The sequence below is a fragment of the Amblyomma mixtum genome, chromosome 5, assembly GCF_055824585.1.
Source record: "Amblyomma mixtum isolate Tamu chromosome 5, ASM5582458v1, whole genome shotgun sequence".
NCBI classification, from domain to species: Eukaryota; Metazoa; Arthropoda; class Arachnida; order Ixodida; family Ixodidae; genus Amblyomma; species Amblyomma mixtum.
In genome coordinates this window covers 98,735,297-98,753,592 of record NC_143016.1, presented here as the reverse complement: position 1 = coordinate 98,753,592, position 18,296 = coordinate 98,735,297, and the positions used below count along the sequence as shown (strand labels likewise).

General features: G+C 45.3%; 1 protein-coding gene across 1 annotated transcript in view; it reads left to right on the top strand.

The window, feature by feature from the left end:
- LOC149343141 (uncharacterized) overlaps window positions 1-18,296 on the top strand; it is a 102,418-nt gene that overhangs the window by 40,794 nt on the left and 43,328 nt on the right. The gene's annotated exons all lie outside the window — the stretch shown is intronic.

The following is an 18,296-nucleotide window of genomic DNA, read 5'->3' as shown; positions in this document are numbered from 1 at the left end:
CAGTCCTCCCCTTCAGCCCTCCATCCCCGATAAAGCTTGTCCGCTCGGAACTGGGTCCTTCGCCAATAATGTTTCTGCGCACAAATCAAAGAATCCCCCCGATGTTAAGAAAACAGAGAAAAAATCTAATAATACGTAAGCAGACATACACATACCACAGACAATGGTAGATAGAGGACAGGAAAGATAGAATTATTCGTAGCACACAATGAACAAAGGACGGAAGCGTTTCAGCAAGCTGACCTGACTTCGACTGGACGAGGACGATCATCTTGCGAGTGCTCTTGCAAGTTTTTCGCCGAACGAAGACAGGTCGTCGGACTGAAACTTCGGTCAGCAGATTGGCACATCCGTCTCACTTCTTGTTCATTTCATAAAGATAATACCTTCTTTTTTATTTTACGCAAGAATAGCTGTGGCCAAGGGGCGCCACCTTATTTGGTACTGACCTATACCTCTGAAAAGCAGCCTGTTTATTTTCCTCTCTCTGTTTGCAATGTTTGTTTCACACCTAAGTGGTAATCTATTTTTTTTTTTTTTGCCGGAGCATGTGCGTCGCTGCGCGAAAACTTAATGCGTAGTCTAGATTACCATTTTCTTGCATGCACACTTTGTTTATGTTAGCCAATTTCATTCCCGAGCTCGTGAGGTGCATACCACGATGGCTTCGCAATCATAAGGTCTCAAATGCAGACTAACGGTTCGGAGCACTGCAGTGAACACCAGGTGTTTTTAACTAATTTTTTTAATCGAGATTTTTGCCATTAGACATAATGAGAAAGGAAGATAAAATTAGAAGAAGGAGTGTAAACAAGCCTCGCTTAAAAAGTGGTAAAAGTTCTCGATAAAGTGATTATCATGTGTCCTCTTGCCATAGTCGCCTGCAACGTCCCATCGCAGGCCTACCTTCCTTAGGAAGCGTCGTCTCACGGAGGCTGTAACCGGGCAAGTCCACAGCAAGTGTTTTTCATCACACTGGTCGGGCGCAGCACCACAATGGGAACACTTGTCTGTCACTTCGTAACGTTTGTCACGCCACCGATGACGCACAGGAGTCAGAGCCGCTCCTGCTCGAATCCGGCGCACAGATACCTCCTCCTCCCGAGTGAGACTCCGGGGGATAGGGTACGAACACGGAGGAATTAGAGCGCGTGTTCGCTGACGCAAAGACTGTTTCTCGGAAACATGGGACAGGAACGGATCTGGGGGAAGAGGGGAAGGTAGCGGGATGTCTGATATGTCAAGGTGGGTCATTGTATCCACATGAATATTATGCGGATCGTGAGCATGGCCGCGAATCCAGTGTATACGCACATGACAGGGGTATTTTGTGCAAAGTTGGTGAATGGATTGTGTCATTTGGAATGTGCGCCGGACAGCCTTAAGCTGCTTAAGGGCGGCAGTTGAGTCAGTGTAAATGTGAACAATATCGAAAGTGGGTACGAGTGCAAGGGAAGCAATTGCATTATGTATCGCTTGAAGCTCCAGGGCAAGGGGGGTGCAAGTATCCGCGCTATATGTAGCGCAGGAGTTAAGATGAGGATGGGAGGGACTGTCGACAGCGAAAACTCCCTGCAGTGCTGTGTGTGATGCATCGGTGTATATTATGCACCCTGAAAGTAGATGCGCGGTTGATATCGGCGGCGAAGCAGAGGAGCGATTGTCTGTGACCTGACAGTATGACCCTGCAGGAATAGTGTAAACGACGAAGCTGAAACGACATCTTGCGTGCTCTGTTTGCCTCACGCTGGTCGATGATTTTACTTAATGTATTAAGTTGAGCGTACTCTTGCAGACTGGGCATGGGTGTGATACGAGGAAGATAAGTTACGCGCATAGCCTCCCCATTGATTGCTTCAAGGGGTCCCACTGTCGACGGGTGAGGCGATGAAATTGGGCCTGGTACACTATTCGCGACTGGAGGATGGAGCGCACGAGCTGACGTGCAGTATCAAATCACGCTTCGCCAGAGCGCGTAGCTATGCGTCGAATCAGACCGAGAGTAGCGTGAGCCGATTTACGGGTTGCGTTTAGCCACGGAGTCCCAGTCCCAGATGTATGAAGTAGAAGACCTAGAACATATACACTTTCTGCTTGAGGAATTTGAGAAGTATCTACTGTGAAGGTAAAAGGGGCTGCTTTCCATAAGCCAAATTTGATTCCAATGCGAATGAAACAAGATTTATTACACGAGAGGGTAAGACCCAAAGGGGGTATGTCGCGATGTTAAGGCATCCAGCGCTTGCTGGAGCGCCGACTGTTGCACAGACGCATCTGGATGACAGGACCGCAAGGTTATATCGTCGGCATACGCAAGGCCGCGTACAGAAGGCATTCTCTCTAGGGCTCGGACAAGATGTATAAAAGTTACGTTAAATAATGTGGGGGCGAGGACCGAGCCCTGGGGTACACTGCGGTTAAAGGTAAAGTGACCAAAGGCTTCTCATGTACAACGCTCTCTGCACTTCGGCTTTTAAACGTGTAGTATATATTGGTTTGGTTTGTAGGGGTTTAACGTCCCAAAGCGACTCAGGCTATGAGGGACGCCGTAGTGAACGGCTCCGGAAATTTCAACCACCTGGAGTTCCTTAATGTGCACTGACATCGCACAGTACACGGGCCTCTAGAATTTCGCCTCCATCGAAATTCGACCGCCGCGGCCGGGATCTAACCCGTGTCTTTCGGGTCAGCAGCCAAATGCCGTAACCACTGAGCCACCGCGGCGGGTTTGTAGTGTGTGTGTGTATATATATATAATAGTAGTTGCAGCAGGTCTTGTCGTTCAATGGGCCAGGAATACTTGTAGAAGAAGGGGTCACAACTTTGCAATTATCTTCATTTAATACCGACAGTTTCGAACGGAGGACCGTCCTTCCTCAGTTGCAAAGTTGTGACCCCTTCTTCTATATATATATATAAACTACAAACCCGCCGCGGTGGCTCAGTGGTTACGGAATTTGGCTGGTGACCCGAAATATATATATATATATATATATATATATATATATATATATATATATATATATATATATATATATATATATATATATATATATATATATATATATATATATTGTAAAGAGGAAGACGCTTAGCAGACGGAGCAACAAAACCGATGCGCGGCGCGTGGCGAGAAGACGACGATCGGCAGCTGAAGCAGCAGAACCGACGCGCGGCAAAAGCATCAACTGTTCCGGGACCGGACCTGCCCTTGCCCGCTCTTGCCAATAAAGGCCGCTACATCTTATACCGCTACGCTATATATATATATATATATATATATATATATATATATATGAAAGAAGCCAACAGTCACAGAAACCAAGGGGCACAGGGGATTTTTTTTAATTTAATTTATTTATTTTGTGGTGTTGGTCAATTTACAATATTACTGAATATGTTATCGCTTAAAGGTAATTGATTAGAAAAGCAGAAGAAAAAACAACCACATGCCGCCGGTGGGATCCGAACCCACGACCTCCGAATTACGCGTCCGGTGCTCTACCTCTGAGCTACGGCGACGGCTGTCAAATCTTCTGCTTTCGGGGGTATTTATGTTTACAAGTAACCTAACCTTGAGAGTGTTCATCAGCGCCACCCACGTTCATAAGCGGCGGACGTAGAACGTCCTGAGTTACCGCAGCTGTGACGTAGAACGTCATCGAACGGAGAGGGTGGAAGCTGCGTGAGAACCCTGTATATATATATATATATATATATATATATATATATATATATATATATATATATATATATATATATATATATATATATATATATATATATATATATATACCAGCCCTCCAGTAATATACGTCTACGCTAATATGTCTCCAGTATGCTAAAAGCCTCTGCTATCTTTGGAGGTTGAGGTAGGGTCCCGCTGTCACCCCCCCCAAGGACCTTGACAGCTTCATAGAAGTTCGTAAGCGTCCTAATGCACTGTTCAGAAGCAAACCCTCTGTCCTGGGGGCTTTTGACCAACCATGCATTTATAGGGTTGGGAAAAGTCTCCAGTCCGAAGTGCCCACTGTTAGTGTGTGCATACATATCTTCAGCCAGGAACAATAACTCCATCTCAACAAACTTCGGCTCAGCACGTGATGCACCTGAAAGAGAGAAAGAGGGGGGAGATTGCTTAATTGAACCAGAATGTCATCCGAAGTTCCGTGTGGAACTTCCGTGCGATGTTCCGTAAACAGTCGCTCATTCGGCACTGTATTAGTTTTCTTCACATTTCGGTCCAGCCTTTCCGTTTTGCTAGTTAGATGTTCAATGATCCGCTGAGGTGGTTACCAAGACAATTTGATTAGCAAGTATGAGGTTTTTACCTCCCGAGGCACTCCACTTGAGCTTTTGCAAACTCAGCCATCCGAAAGAACACTAACAATGCATTTTGAAAACAGTGGTGCACGGCAGCCGGGACACTGTTTTTCCTGCCCAACGCCCTTCCTGATTGGGATATTGTCAATCTAAAAAAAAAAAGAACTGTGGTTACTGTGCAATCCCTGGAGATATTTTCTAGCATATTAACGCATGCTTTCCCCTGCTTAGGCTTACTCAATTCCTACGTGACTGCTACGTTTCAATTAAGTAAGATTCTTTTTTTTTTTTGCTGATCAATTCGCGCTACAAGGAACATACACACGGAAACACAAATGGACGAAGCGCATATGCGCTTCGCTTCGCGCTTCGTCCGTTTGTGTTTCCGTGTGTATGTTCCTTGTAGCGCGAATTGATCAGTATGAAGCACCAACTAGCCCCCGCTCTTGCATTGTTAACAGTTATTTCAAGTACATCGGGCTTACATGTTCCTCATATGCGCTTCGTCCGTTTGTGTTTCCGTGTGTATGTTCCTTGTAGCGCGAATTGATCAGTATGAAGCACCAACTAGCCCCCGCTCTTGCATTGTTAACAGTTATTTCAAGTACATCGGGCTTACATGTTCCTCATATGCGCTTCGTCCGTTTGTGTTTCCGTGTGTATGTTCCTTGTAGCGCGAATTGATCAGTATGAAGCACCAACTAGCCCCCGCTCTTGCATTGTTAACAGTTACTTCAAGTACATCGGGCTTACATGTTCCTCATATGCGCTTCGTCCGTTTGTGTTTCCGTGTGTATGTTCCTTGTAGCGCGAATTGATCAGTATGAAGCACCAACTAGCCCCCGCTCTTGCATTGTTAACAGTTATTTCAAGTACATCGGGCTTACATGTTCCTCATATGCGCTTCGTCCGTTTGTGTTTCCGTGTGTATGTTCCTTGTAGCGCGAATTGATCAGTATGAAGCACCAACTAGCCCCCGCTCTTGCATTGTTAACAGTTATTTCAAGTACATCGGGCTTACATGTTCCTCATATGCGCTTCGTCCGTTTGTGTTTCCGTGTGTATGTTCCTTGTAGCGCGAATTGATCAGTATGAAGCACCAACTTGCATTGTTAACAGTTACTTCAAGTACATCGGGCTTACATGTTCCTCATATGCGCTTCGTCCGTTTGTGTTTCCGTGTGTATGTTCCTTGTAGCGCGAATTGATCAGTATGAAGCACCAACTAGCCCCCGCTCTTGCATTGTTAACAGTTATTTCAAGTACATTGGGCTTACATGTTCCTCATATGCGCTTCGTCCGTTTGTGTTTCCGTGTGTATGTTCCTTGTAGCGCGAATTGATCAGTATGAAGTACCAACTAGCCCCCGCTCTTGCATTGTTAACAGTTATTTCAAGTACATCGGGCTTACATGTTCCTCATATGCGCTTCGTCCGTTTGTGTTTCCGTGTGTATGTTCCTTGTAGCGCGAATTGATCAGTATGAAGCACCAACTAGCCCCCGCTCTTGCGTTGTTAACAGTTATTTCAAGTACATCGGGCTTACATGTTCCTCATATGCGCTTCGTCCGTTTGTGTTTCCGTGTGTATGTTCCTTGTAGCGCGGATTGATCAGTATGAAGCACCAACTAGCCCCCGCTCTTGCGTTGTTAACAGTTATTTCAAGTACATCGGGCTTACATGTTCCTCATATGCGCTTCGTCCGTTTGTGTTTCCGTGTGTATGTTCCTTGTAGCGCGAATTGATCAGTATGAAGCACCAACTAGCCCCCGCTCTTGCATTGTTAACAGTTATTTCAAGTACATCGGGCTTACATGTTCCTCACATGCGCTTCGTCCGTTTGTGTTTCCGTGTGTATGTTCCTTGTAGCGCGAATTGATCAGTATGAAGCACCAACTAGCCCCCGCTCTTGCATTGTTAACAGTTATTTCAAGTACATCGGGCTTACATGTTCCTCATATGCGCTTCGTCCGTTTGTGTTTCCGTGTGTATGTTCCTTGTAGCGCGAATTGATCAGTATGAAGCACCAACTATCCCCCGCTCTTGCATTGTTAACAGTTACTTCAAGTACATCGGGCTTACATGTTCCTCATATGCGCTTCGTCCGTTTGTGTTTCCGTGTGTATGTTCCTTGTAGCGCGAATTGATCAGTATGAAGCACCAACTATCCCCCGCTCTTGCATTGTTAACAGTTACTTCAAGTACATCGGGCTTACATGTTCCTCATATGCGCTTCGTCCGTTTGTGTTTCCGTGTGTATGTTCCTTGTAGCGCGAATTGATCAGTATGAAGCACCAACTAGCCCCCGCTCTTGCATTGTTAACAGTTATTTCAAGTACATCGGGCTTACATGTTCCTCATATGCGCTTCGTCCGTTCGTGTTTCCGTGTGTATGTTCCTTGTAGCGCGAATTGATCAGTATGAAGCACCAACTAGCCCCCGCTCTTGCATTGTTAACAGTTATTTCAAGTACATCGGGCTTACATGTTCCTCATATGCGCTTCGTCCGTTTGTGTTTCCGTGTGTATGTTCCTTGTAGCGCGAATTGATCAGTATGAAGCACCAACTAGCCCCCGCTCTTGCATTGTTAACAGTTATTTCAAGTACATCGGGCTTACATGTTCCTCATATGCGCTTCGTCTGTTTGTGTTTCCGTGTGTATGTTCCTTGTAGCGCGAATTGATCAGTATGAAGCACCAACTAGCCCCCGCTCTTGCATTGTTAACAGTTATTTCAAGTACATCGGGCTTACATGTTCCTCATATGCGCTTCGTCCGTTTGTGTTTCCGTGTGTATGTTCCTTGTAGCGCGAATTGATCAGTATGAAGCACCAACTAGCCCCCGCTCTTGCTTTTTTTTTATGTGTGCTAAACAAACACCTCCATAGGGACTGCTATTATGATATTGCGCAGATTTCTCGAAGGGAAACACAAATTTAGTCTCATCCACTGAAAACAATGAGTAATGAAATAGCTATTTTTTTTTCAGGCTTTCAAAATCACCTTTTTGCTTACAAGCAGCCAAGAAGCGTTCCTTAGGAAGCAATGCTATTTCGGTGTGGTGATGGCCTATTTCAGAAAATAATGTGCTTGGGGAGGAAGCTTGAAAAGCACAAAACGCCTCCACACATTTTTTTGTTTGTTTAGATCTGTTTCGGAGTGCAACACTTCGGAAGCAGGTTTTCTTGCCGTAAGAAACCATAGAGAGATGCAAGAGAAGCACTCCCCTCGTTCGGGCGAACGATATTTCTGTTTTTATTTTTTTGCAAACATTTATCTTCCTTCATTTTCATGACATTTCTAGTTACCGTTTTAGTAATGAGTTGCTCTTCTACTGTGGAACCGATAAGTTGCTAGCATAGCACGGTGGTGAGCAGGGATGCGTTCACTGTGCGAAATGTATGCTGCAGAAGGAACGGTTACTGCGTGGTTCAAGGTATTAAGCCTGAAGAATGATGAACTCATGAATGAATGATGAACTCAGCGCACACCGAAAGCTGCCTGATTCGTGTATTCTTGATTTCTTATTTCTTAGCTCTGAGTATCCTTTCATATATTTTTTGTTTTCATTATATCTCCCTCTCCTATCTTCTTCGGGTACAAACATCACACAGAAAACGATGTACCCGTGGTGCATAACGCTTTAGCTCACCTTTCTTCATCTGTGCGTTGCTTTTCAAGCTTTATTTCCCTCCATAACTCGTTATATAACATGACAGAAACTTCCGCGAAACAAGCGAACACACGTTCAGCTGGCCGGCCTGTATGCGCGGAAAACCCTCGCGGTACCCGTGATTTGTAGCGCCGTGCACACAGCTGGGCCGGGGGATTCGAGATGCGACGGACAAGATGAGGAGCAGCAAGAAAAAGTCGGTCTCTGTGGCCACCGTACCACTTGTCCGCATCGCCGGTCGCGTTGCACGCACTTAGCGCGCGACACACATCAGGCCTTCTTTCTTTCACGGCCAGTAGCACACGCGCCTGCCCGCGGGGGCTCATTTAGATGCGTGCGCCCGTGACCGTGCCGAGGACGTCGCGTCTGCCACCGCAGCCGCCACTGTCCCGCTAAACTTTATCGCCGTCTGCTAAGTGCTCTTCCGGTTCCGAGCAGCGGCAGCGACTCGTTTCTGGGCCCAGTCTGGCCTCAACCACCCTTTTTTTTATTTGTTTCCCACTCCTGGGAGGTGCTTACTTCCGCGCTGTTCGGGTATTCCTGTAGCGTATTCAGATGAATGCGTGTCTCACGCCCCGGAATGTGTTATCGCGAGTTTCCTTTCGTGCACACGTGCGCGCTATTGATAAGCGATCGACGGATAAACCCGCTCCTGTGGCATATATGCCTACTCCTCGTGACAGGCGACTCATGCGTGACATGCAGTTTCTGCGAAAAGTTGTGCGTGGCTCCGTTGACCGTGAACAGTTATTGATGCCACTGAGATTTTGTGTGCCTCATGCAAAAGCTGCCAAATGTTCTGAGACATTTCATCCTGAGATGCAATGCCATTTGTCCTAAGGTTCGTTTGCAGATCACATGCAATCTGATTTTTCTTTGCACGGACTTACTTGCCTAAATTGCTTTTTTATACCTCATATTAAATTAATGTTTTAAGCTGTCTTTTTGATGTATGGGGTTCATGTCATGATGCTTGTATTTGACGTAGTGAGCGTTCGTTCAGGCCACCTGGCTATTGAGGCACACTCAAATAAATCCATCCATCCATAAATCCACGGATCACAAAATGACTGCCACTCGTGGATGCAATCGGCAGTTGTCACACACTTTATGAAGGGTACTCATTTATTAAATAGCTTTGTAATAAATTTATGCAACTTCTAGAGCACATATTGTATGAGTGTTTCAGCCAACCTTACATCCATTTTCGGGGTATTAAGTAAGGCTATGCGCTAAGACAAATCAAACACCCTTAAGTTTGTACTCTTCTTGCAGTTTTCGGTGTGCACCCTGGAGCTGAGGTCTAGCCGAATATGGCATGAAGAATTCCGCTGCGCTTGACGACTATCATACGACGATGACCTGCAATGAAAGACTTAGTATGAGCCAAAATGGAACGCTGCCGGCGTACAGAAAATGGGAGATCGAGGATTATGGCATGAGACCATTTGGGAACGAAATGGTCTTGGTCGAAGAGTTCTCCCTCTCAGCTTCATGGATTTCACCTTTACAGAAAAGACCTGCGCAACTATTCCAACCAATCACACAGACACGGCCGAAGAGGCTGCAGTCGCCTTAGCCCTCTCGAGGTGCTAGGAAAGTTCCATCATTCTCACTGATTCACAGTCCGCACGCAGCAACTACCAAAAGAGAAGAATTTCTGCCATAGCACTTCAAATCCTCTGCCGTATACCGCAGCATGCCGCCTCTCAGACGCCTACATTCCTGGGCATCCCACATGGCAGGAAACGGGGCTGCCCGAGAATACGCTTACCGGGCAATATTGCCACAGGGATTTCGGAGAGCTCAGAATGTACCCAGAAAATATATTGGCATCCGCCATCGTTAAAGACTTGATAGAATAATATATTCCCCGTGTCACCCAAAACTCACACGAGAAGAAGCAGTCATCTTCTAAAATATTCAAACCCACAGTCATGTCCATGACACCTTACTACTAAGGGAATGAGGCGAATAAAGAAGGGAAGAGAGAAGGAACGGGAAACACAGTCACAATCTGTCAATCAAGGCAGTCTCTCTCAAAAAACAAAACAGTGCCTTGTAAGCCTTGATGGCAGTCGACTGTTGTGGCCACGGACCGAGGATCTTGGCCTCTGTGAAAGGGCGAGAATCAAGGTGGTCCAGAGCACAACGCAGCTTACGTCTTTCGTTCACAAAGACAGGGCCCTCACACGAGAGATGACTGATTGTCTCTTCGCAGACACAGTTTGCACAAGAAGGGCTGTCGGCCATCGCGATCTGGAAAGCATACTGATTTGTGAAGACAACGCCGGGCCACAGATGGCACAGTAGTGCTGCTTCACGATGCGCTACATCACATCGAAGACAGAGGCTCAGTCCAGGGTCCAATGCCCTGAGGCGACGGTTGCAGAACTCTCCCGTGTTCCACGCTGAAAGCATGAGCTCCAGCCTCAAGGAACGAAGCCCACACGCTGCGTCAGCTCTCGTTACAGGAATATTGACATGAATTCCATCATTGTGGGCAGAACGGGCAGCTTCGTCGGCCTGGTGATTTCCGTGAATACCGCAGTGGCCCGGCAGCCACTGGAAAATTATGCCATGTCCTTTCAATGTGGCGTCATGGTACAGCTTGCGGACTTCTGCAAAGAGTTGTTCGTGTGACAGCCATAAACGGAAGGAGTAGGAGCTGGGGTGTGATTAGACATCTGTCACTAAAGTGAAACAACTCAGTGTCGCCCCGTTCATTCATGCTCATCCAACGCTTGCGTCCCTCTATGCAGATAGATTCACTGACGCATAGCTGTTGATCCAAGTTTCTGAAGACAAACTTCGTAAACATGCATTAATTCTGGAATGCCCGGAGTATCACCTGGAGTGTAAAAATGTGACTGACGTTCATTTTTGCTTTCAGAATTACGTGAATGACTAACATAGCAGCACAAGTTTCTTTTTCCAACACATCTAACAGAGCAATGTCGAAGCGCCAGATTGTACTTGGCGCATGATATAGCTTTAAATGCTTATACGCCACTAAGCCCAACACCAGATGTCAGAGACAAAGGTGAGGGCTTGCTGAAAGATAAATTTATGCAAAGGCTTACCCGGCAAAACAGCTTGAAATTGTTATGCTCCTAATGCTGCACTGGCACGTCATGGAAGTTCTTTTTTTTAATTTTGTTCTTAATTTACTGTGCGCACCTGCGTATTGGTGCAGTTTTATCGTCCTTAAGCATTCAGAAATAACCGAAATTAACGGAAGTGAGCCATGCTATCATCATCTGTTTTCTAATAAATCTTCAGTTTTGTTTTTACATTTCTGCAGCAAAAGGGGACCAGTAGTGACGAAATCCTTAAAATTCACAGTTTTTATCCGACGTTTTCATTGCCTGGGAACTGCAGGGTTAAGTTGCGCTGTGCATTCTTCTCGAGGATATACAGTATATCGTCCCTTGTGCGACTATCATCACGAGACAAGCCTCCACCCTCCCTGGATGGTGACATTCATTGCGCAATACTTCCGGGAAAGGGCGCTTCGCATACACAAGCCCTGAGCACAGGCAGCCGCTAAGAGTCGTCTTTGCGCGGCAATCTGCACGTGATTCCAACTCGAGCTGCAGGCATAAACAGCTCGGTGCGTGTGAGAGATTGCTGCAATGCCCGGGGAATGAGCCAGTGTTGATCATACATTCTGTCCGCGCCTTTACGCCTGCGCACAAAAACAAGCGTAGACCCTTAATCGATTGTAATGAGAGCCCGTCGACATTCGACTGCAGGCTGGGAGCCGGCTTTGCGAAGGCTTTGAAGCCTGACCGTCGCACGAAGAGTCGCAGGAGTCCAGAAGTGCACGCCAGAGCGCCTCAGAGATTCTTATCACAAAGCCAAGTTGCGCAGGAGCCAATATTGGCCGCACGTTCACGCGCTTTTTGTTTGTCGACGTCGAGGCGTGTACGTGTGCCTCATGCGATCGTTGTGTCGGCTGTCTCGTATTGCCGCGACGCTTAATTTCTTTTTTTTTCTTTCAGCCGACACCGAATGTTGTTTTCTATTTGTGTTTACTCCTTTCTTCGCGATCGGCGTATGCGTTTTATCATCGTTCACTTTTTTTTCTCTCTTTTCCAGAAAAACAAGCGTTGCGTGACTCCCTGGCAAAGGCGCTCACCTCTTTTTTTCACACAGATTTCGGAGACTGTGAGTCAAAGGATATCCCCCAAGTGTTCCGTTTCCTCTCGCATTTGTCGGAGTGGTTTTTTTGGGGTGCGCGACCCGTGGCGTTCTAGGAAGGCGGCGGTATTGCGGTGTTTGTGTTTTTAAATGGATCAGAACACAGAGAGAGAAGTTAGGAATGCCCGACAAGGATGAGAAGGGGAGTGCATGAGTGAATTCCCACGGCGAACTCCACCTCCGGCGGTAGCCAAGGGGTGTAACGTCCGCTGTCGTGAACTGCGAGGCATATGAGACACCCACACGCGTGAATCAGCAGCATCGCTTCCAAAGAACGAAAGCACCGGAGAAGAATCTGCTGACAGCCGGGTCATTATGGACCATAATTTTGGGTACACTCTATCTTCCGGTTCGCTTAATTTTCGCATCTCGGGTCCACCCTACTTTCTGGTTCTCTTAATATTCACCCATTACATACAGCAGCTAACGTAGCACTGGTTATTGTTGCGATGACGCATTGGTCGGAGGCTGCAGGATCACAGCAAGCACAATTTATTTTTATGCATTCGACAGCCTGCATATAATGTGCCTAGTATTCTGGATGTAGGGAATTAGTAGATACCTGCTTACCTGTTACATTAGTAGATAATTAGTCGGCAGTTAGTGAATACGCTTCGCAACAATGCCGGAGAGGTGATGGTGGACACCTAACAAAAGTATAACTATAAACGCGTCTTCTTCGAATCAATTATGCCAATTTCTTTATCTCCCTAGCTATAGACTGCAGCCTTGTACTCATCAGCCAATTAATCCTGTTATCTTCATTTAACTTTTATTGACTTCCGAAGACGCTTCCCGCGACCTCGTCTTTGATGAGGACACGCAAAAACGCATACGCAAGAAATAAAAAAAAAAACTGCAGTTATGCCCGTTTAGAGATTCACAGTTCAATGTGCTGATTTCACCTTACTCTGCGAAACATTTGCAGCCGTTCTAGCCTTGACGTGCTTTTACGCAGCTGCGCTGATATTTTCTCTTCCAAGTCTACAGTTTATTGCGCCCTCATACTATTACCTTCTAATGGAAGAAAACAGATACATTTACGGCTGAATTTTTGTGGTAAGACTGAATCCACTTTCGAACCCCCCTAGGTCGCTTCGTTTGGGGGAACGAGGTTCTATCTTCTGCTACCCTCTGCGGGGATCACTGCTCAGATGAAACAGGACTTGTGCAACTAAAAGCTTTTCCAGAGTTTACAAGCATGAAAACAACGAAATAGCCGCAGCACACAGACCATGACGTTCATTTATGGCTGTTTGAAAGCTTTTGCTGTTATTGTTGTTACATGTATAATAATGACAGTTACTGATTTTTAGGAAGGGAAAGGCGCAGTAACTGTCTCAAGCAGGGTGGGCGCCTAAACCAAGCCGTGGTTGAAAGAGAATTAAGGGTCCGCTGAACTGTATCTGACCGCCGCCAGCGCCGCAGGTGGCGCACTCTCTAGGCTTCTCTTTTAGTGCCAATAAACGCCCGTACAAACACACACAGATGCGCACATTCTCTTGCATATACTCACACACAAAGAGCAGTGACCGCATGTGAAACATTACAAAAGAATGACACTAAGAAGCAAGCGCGCAGCTGGGAGAGAAAACGCCCGACCAAACACGAGGAATTAAGTGTGAACGCACTGTGTAACGCGGCCATGAGGCAGCAGCGGTGACACAACACGGAGTGGGAACGGCGTGCAATGACGAGTTCCGTGGGCGGCGTTCTTTTCTGGAAAGCGGAGAAGAAAAACAGTCGGAGCTTTTTTGCGTTTTGATGTCGCCGGAAGAAACTGGAATACTTGTGCTTGCGTTGCTCGTTCCGTATACACGAAACATAGTGAGTTCTGGGAGGCTCAAAACATGCGTGGGTTGTAAGTGTTCCGCGCTGTTTGTTATATTGGTGCTCTTGGTTCTGCGTTGAGGTTCACGACCGACCAGATTCGAACAGACCTTCTGCCCCGTAATCAAAGGTCGACCCCTACCCCCAATTTTAGCAGTGCTCTTTTGTTGGGCATGCCCCATCCAGCACCACCACCCGATGCTTGAATTTACCCTCAGTTTCCTTCAAAAGAAAAAAAAAACCCTGATAGATATACCGATTAAATCAACCGTCCGATAACAATCACTTCGTAAGTTGTCGTTATCCGCCCGTTAAGTAGTGCGTTAACAAATTTGAACAAAAACCGTAAAGCCTATTTATTTATTTATTTATTTATTTATTTATTTATTTATTTATTTATTTATTTGCTTGTTTGTTTGTTTCCAAGTACTGCTGGCAGCGCCTTTGCCCAGGCACGAGAGGTTACAAGAAGAGCGAGCGTCTTTACAGTGCGCTCAAACATGTGTCGACATCAGCGCATTCAACAACAGATGACGGCAGACAGTTACACTTAAAACTCTAGTTTGGGCGAGTTGGTTCATGATGAAATAAAAACTGGTATGGCGCAAGAAACGGGGACACAGAAGGCACACAAAACACAGGACTGACGCCAGTTACACTGCTCGATGGTGTGTGGAAATAATGATTTTTCTGCAATAATTTAGTTCTTGCAAGATGCGGGAGCACTGCTTTGGAATAGTCTAGACTTGATGATCTTTTCGATGGGGGAAGCAAATATTTATCGCTTTGTAAATCTGTTTTCTTATGATAAATTAATTATATAAATTGTAATTTTGCTATATCTCGTCGTACTTGAAGTGGCTCCAGTCCAAGCTGCTTCAGCATGTTAGGATCTGTTGACATAGGCTTGTAATCTGACAATATAAACCTAACAGTAAGCCGCTGGATCCACTCCAACCCGGAATCATTTTTGGCATAGCAGGATCCCACCCGACTAACGCGTAATAGAGGACCGGGCGAGGTACGATAAGCCTCATGCCTAACGCTGGAAGGGGCACGTTTTATTTTTCTGAGCAGGAAACATTACTTTTTATAAGCCGGGTATGCTCTGAGTGTGCAATTCCCAATTAATTTTACTGCAAATAATTAACTGGTGTAGATCTATGAATGATGTTATCGTTTATGTAGTAAGTAAAATTGATGGGATTCTTTTTTGTTGTTACGGTCATTGAAACAGTTTTAGTAAAGTTAATTTGCATTCCTTTACGCTCGCACTAGTACCCGAGTTTACAAAGGTTTTCATTCGGCAAGAATTGGCAAGACACATTGTTAATAACCAAGTAGATAAAATAGTCATCAGCAATAAATTTTACGTTTTTACAACCATAACCGTATTTCGCAATATAAATAACATAGCACAGATTTTTGTGGTACTGCAGATAATACTTGTAATTTGCTTGATTTAATCCCTTTAATTTCTACAAACTGCGTGAGGTTATGCAGATATGAGGTTATCCAGTTAAAGAGTGAGTCAGGGAGATCGATTTTCTTTAGTCTTTCTATGAGTAAGCTGTGCGGAACGCGGTCAAATTACTTGGACAGGTCTAGAAACAGCATCAGTTTGAAGTTGTTTATCGACAGAGGAAACAAAGCCATGAACCACAGAAACCAGTTGCTTTAGAGGCATTTTTACCAAACCCACATCGATAATAGACAAAAAAAAATTTCGCTTAGCGGTAATTTTGTATGTGGCTGGCCATAACATGTTCAAGAGCATCGCAACATGGGCTAATTAGAGAGACTGATCTATAGTTTTCAGCTTCAAATTTATAGCCTGATTTGTATATCGGGACTACCCCCACAATTAACCAGTCACTGGGTACTGAACACTCTCTAAAAGAACTGTTAAAAATTACCAAAAGGTAAGAAGAAACTAATTCGGTATATCGACGAAGAAATGCTTTAAATGCACAGTTACATATTTACCTTTCCGTCTCCGGTCTCTCATGTTCGCTCAGTCCGTGCGTCAGCCAGTCCGTTACTCGAGTGCACAGATGCACCAGTGCAATGCCACTGTTCTGCAGCTGCGCACGTTGCCCACCATGAGTAACGTCCATATCAGTTTTTATAATTTCGAAAAGGTAGTTTCCCTCGGTGCTGTGTACCTACAAATTCTGTCTACACCGCGCCAAAATACATGCGCTTTCGAGAAGCTGGCAGGCAAAGCAACCCCTCCAGTGCACGTTGCTCGTCGAACTCGGCAAGTGTCGTTTCGCTGCGCGATCCTCTTGTAGTGTGCAGTTGTGTAAAAATGCAGCACTAAATCGCAGCATCTTCCTCAAATGAACATTCAGTTTATCTCCGAAGGGGATGAGTTTTCTGACAGAAGTGCTATCACTCTCCCCATGAAGGACTGTTGGGCAACCACTATAGAGTCCCTTTACATATGCCTCTTCTACACCCCGGCTACGCAATACCTCGTACATGACTGCTGAGGTTTCGACTGGGTCACATGCTTCCTCGTAATGGTAATACAAATGAACAAACAAACAATACTCTGTAGTTAGACGGTGGAAAGCACATGTTGTATTGACAGTTGTATTAAGGTTGAAAAGAGCGAGCAAAAGAAAGAAAGCATGTTAAAACGATGTCCAAATGATCGCCATACAAAAAAAAAATATGACATGGAAGTCATAATCTCAGCGCATTTGGGATGAACACAAAAAAAAGTGGAGCTAGAAGAGATGGAAACCAGCAAGCAAACGAAAAATACATAGACGACAGACGCATTCTAGTCACAAGCATGGCAGGTAAGTTTATGCGGAAAGATCGGCATGAGAACATGAGCTATGCATGTATTCAGTATACCCACTATTGATGTTCAGATCAAGGTTGGTTAAGACCAAGTTCCAAGGTTTTGTACAAACAACGATAAACAGAGTTGGAAGTATTAGGTACCAGTCACTTGGATATATTAAGCCTTCCGAAACTGAATTTAGCCTCCCTGTGAATCGGTTTAAGAAAAAAAAAACGGTATTTTATAGATACTGACTCTCCTTTACCATGACAATTTGCTAACGTTTACCTGCCCTGTAGTGTATAATGACATATTCTTTGCTGTAATTTTACCTTTTTGGTCATCTTGTGAGTTTCTACTGTGTTTGGACGTCAGTTGATTATCCAGTATTTGTACGTATTGTGTTTCCAACGCAGTGCTTGATCACATGCTTTTTGTAATATTGTCATCACTCATTATTGCCGCGAATCTTTGTAGTGTTTGTTTGTTCATTCTTCAAAGCTTCGGGCACGCCGCTTTATCGCTTTGTTTGTGATGCAAGACGCGACCAGATTTATCTGTATTGATCGCATCCAGGTGGAGCCGAGTCTACGTTGTTCCCGTATGTTCTAATAACTTTCTACGCTTTATTTCGAAAGTTCGCTATCAGCTTTAAACTGAGCACGGCCGAGAGCGGCAGACATTCGATTCGACGACCGCCGTGCACGCTTGTTGCAACGGCACCAACGACTCATTCAGTTCTTTGTGGGCGCCAGTAAGTGCAAATAAAGAGTTTTGTTTAGGAGCCATTTTCGCTGTCTTCCTGCGATCTGGACTGCAGTCACCACTACGTGACATTGTTGTTTGCATGTGTTGTGTACCGCTGCCACTTTTACAGAAAACGAGACCTCGTCAGGCCGATTGGCCTTTTAACGCGGCTACCTCTTTCTGTTTGGGAAGGAAGAACAAACATAAATTTAAAAAAGCAAGCAGTTACAGAAGCTAAAGATTGTTGCAATGACGGCATGCACTTCACGTCTTGACGAAGGTCGTTCCATTCGCGTGTAGGCTGTGATATGAATGGGAAGTAATGAGTGTTTGTGCTGTTCCGATGAGTAAAACTTGTTATATTATGTTTTTGGTTATATTGCTTGGGTATAATTGTATTGGTGCATTAAACAGCATGTGGTCGGGAAAATGAAGCCCTGACACTACAACGTGGAATGCTTCCGACGGTCCCTTCAGGTGGGCCATTTTCGTGACTTTCCTGCTGTAAAGAAGTGCACAAGTCGAAGACACTTTTTCTGATCGCGTTCACTATTTTGCTCGAGGTTCACCTTGAATTGCGTGTGGTGGTCCCATACTCCGCGTCATGTTCGCAAACTCGAGTATGGGCGCACAATGAATACGTAAGTTTCTAGTGTTGTTCCCTTGGTCTCGTGTTTCAATGAGAGTTTCTAAAATACGATCACTTTAAGGCTGTCGCGACTGTG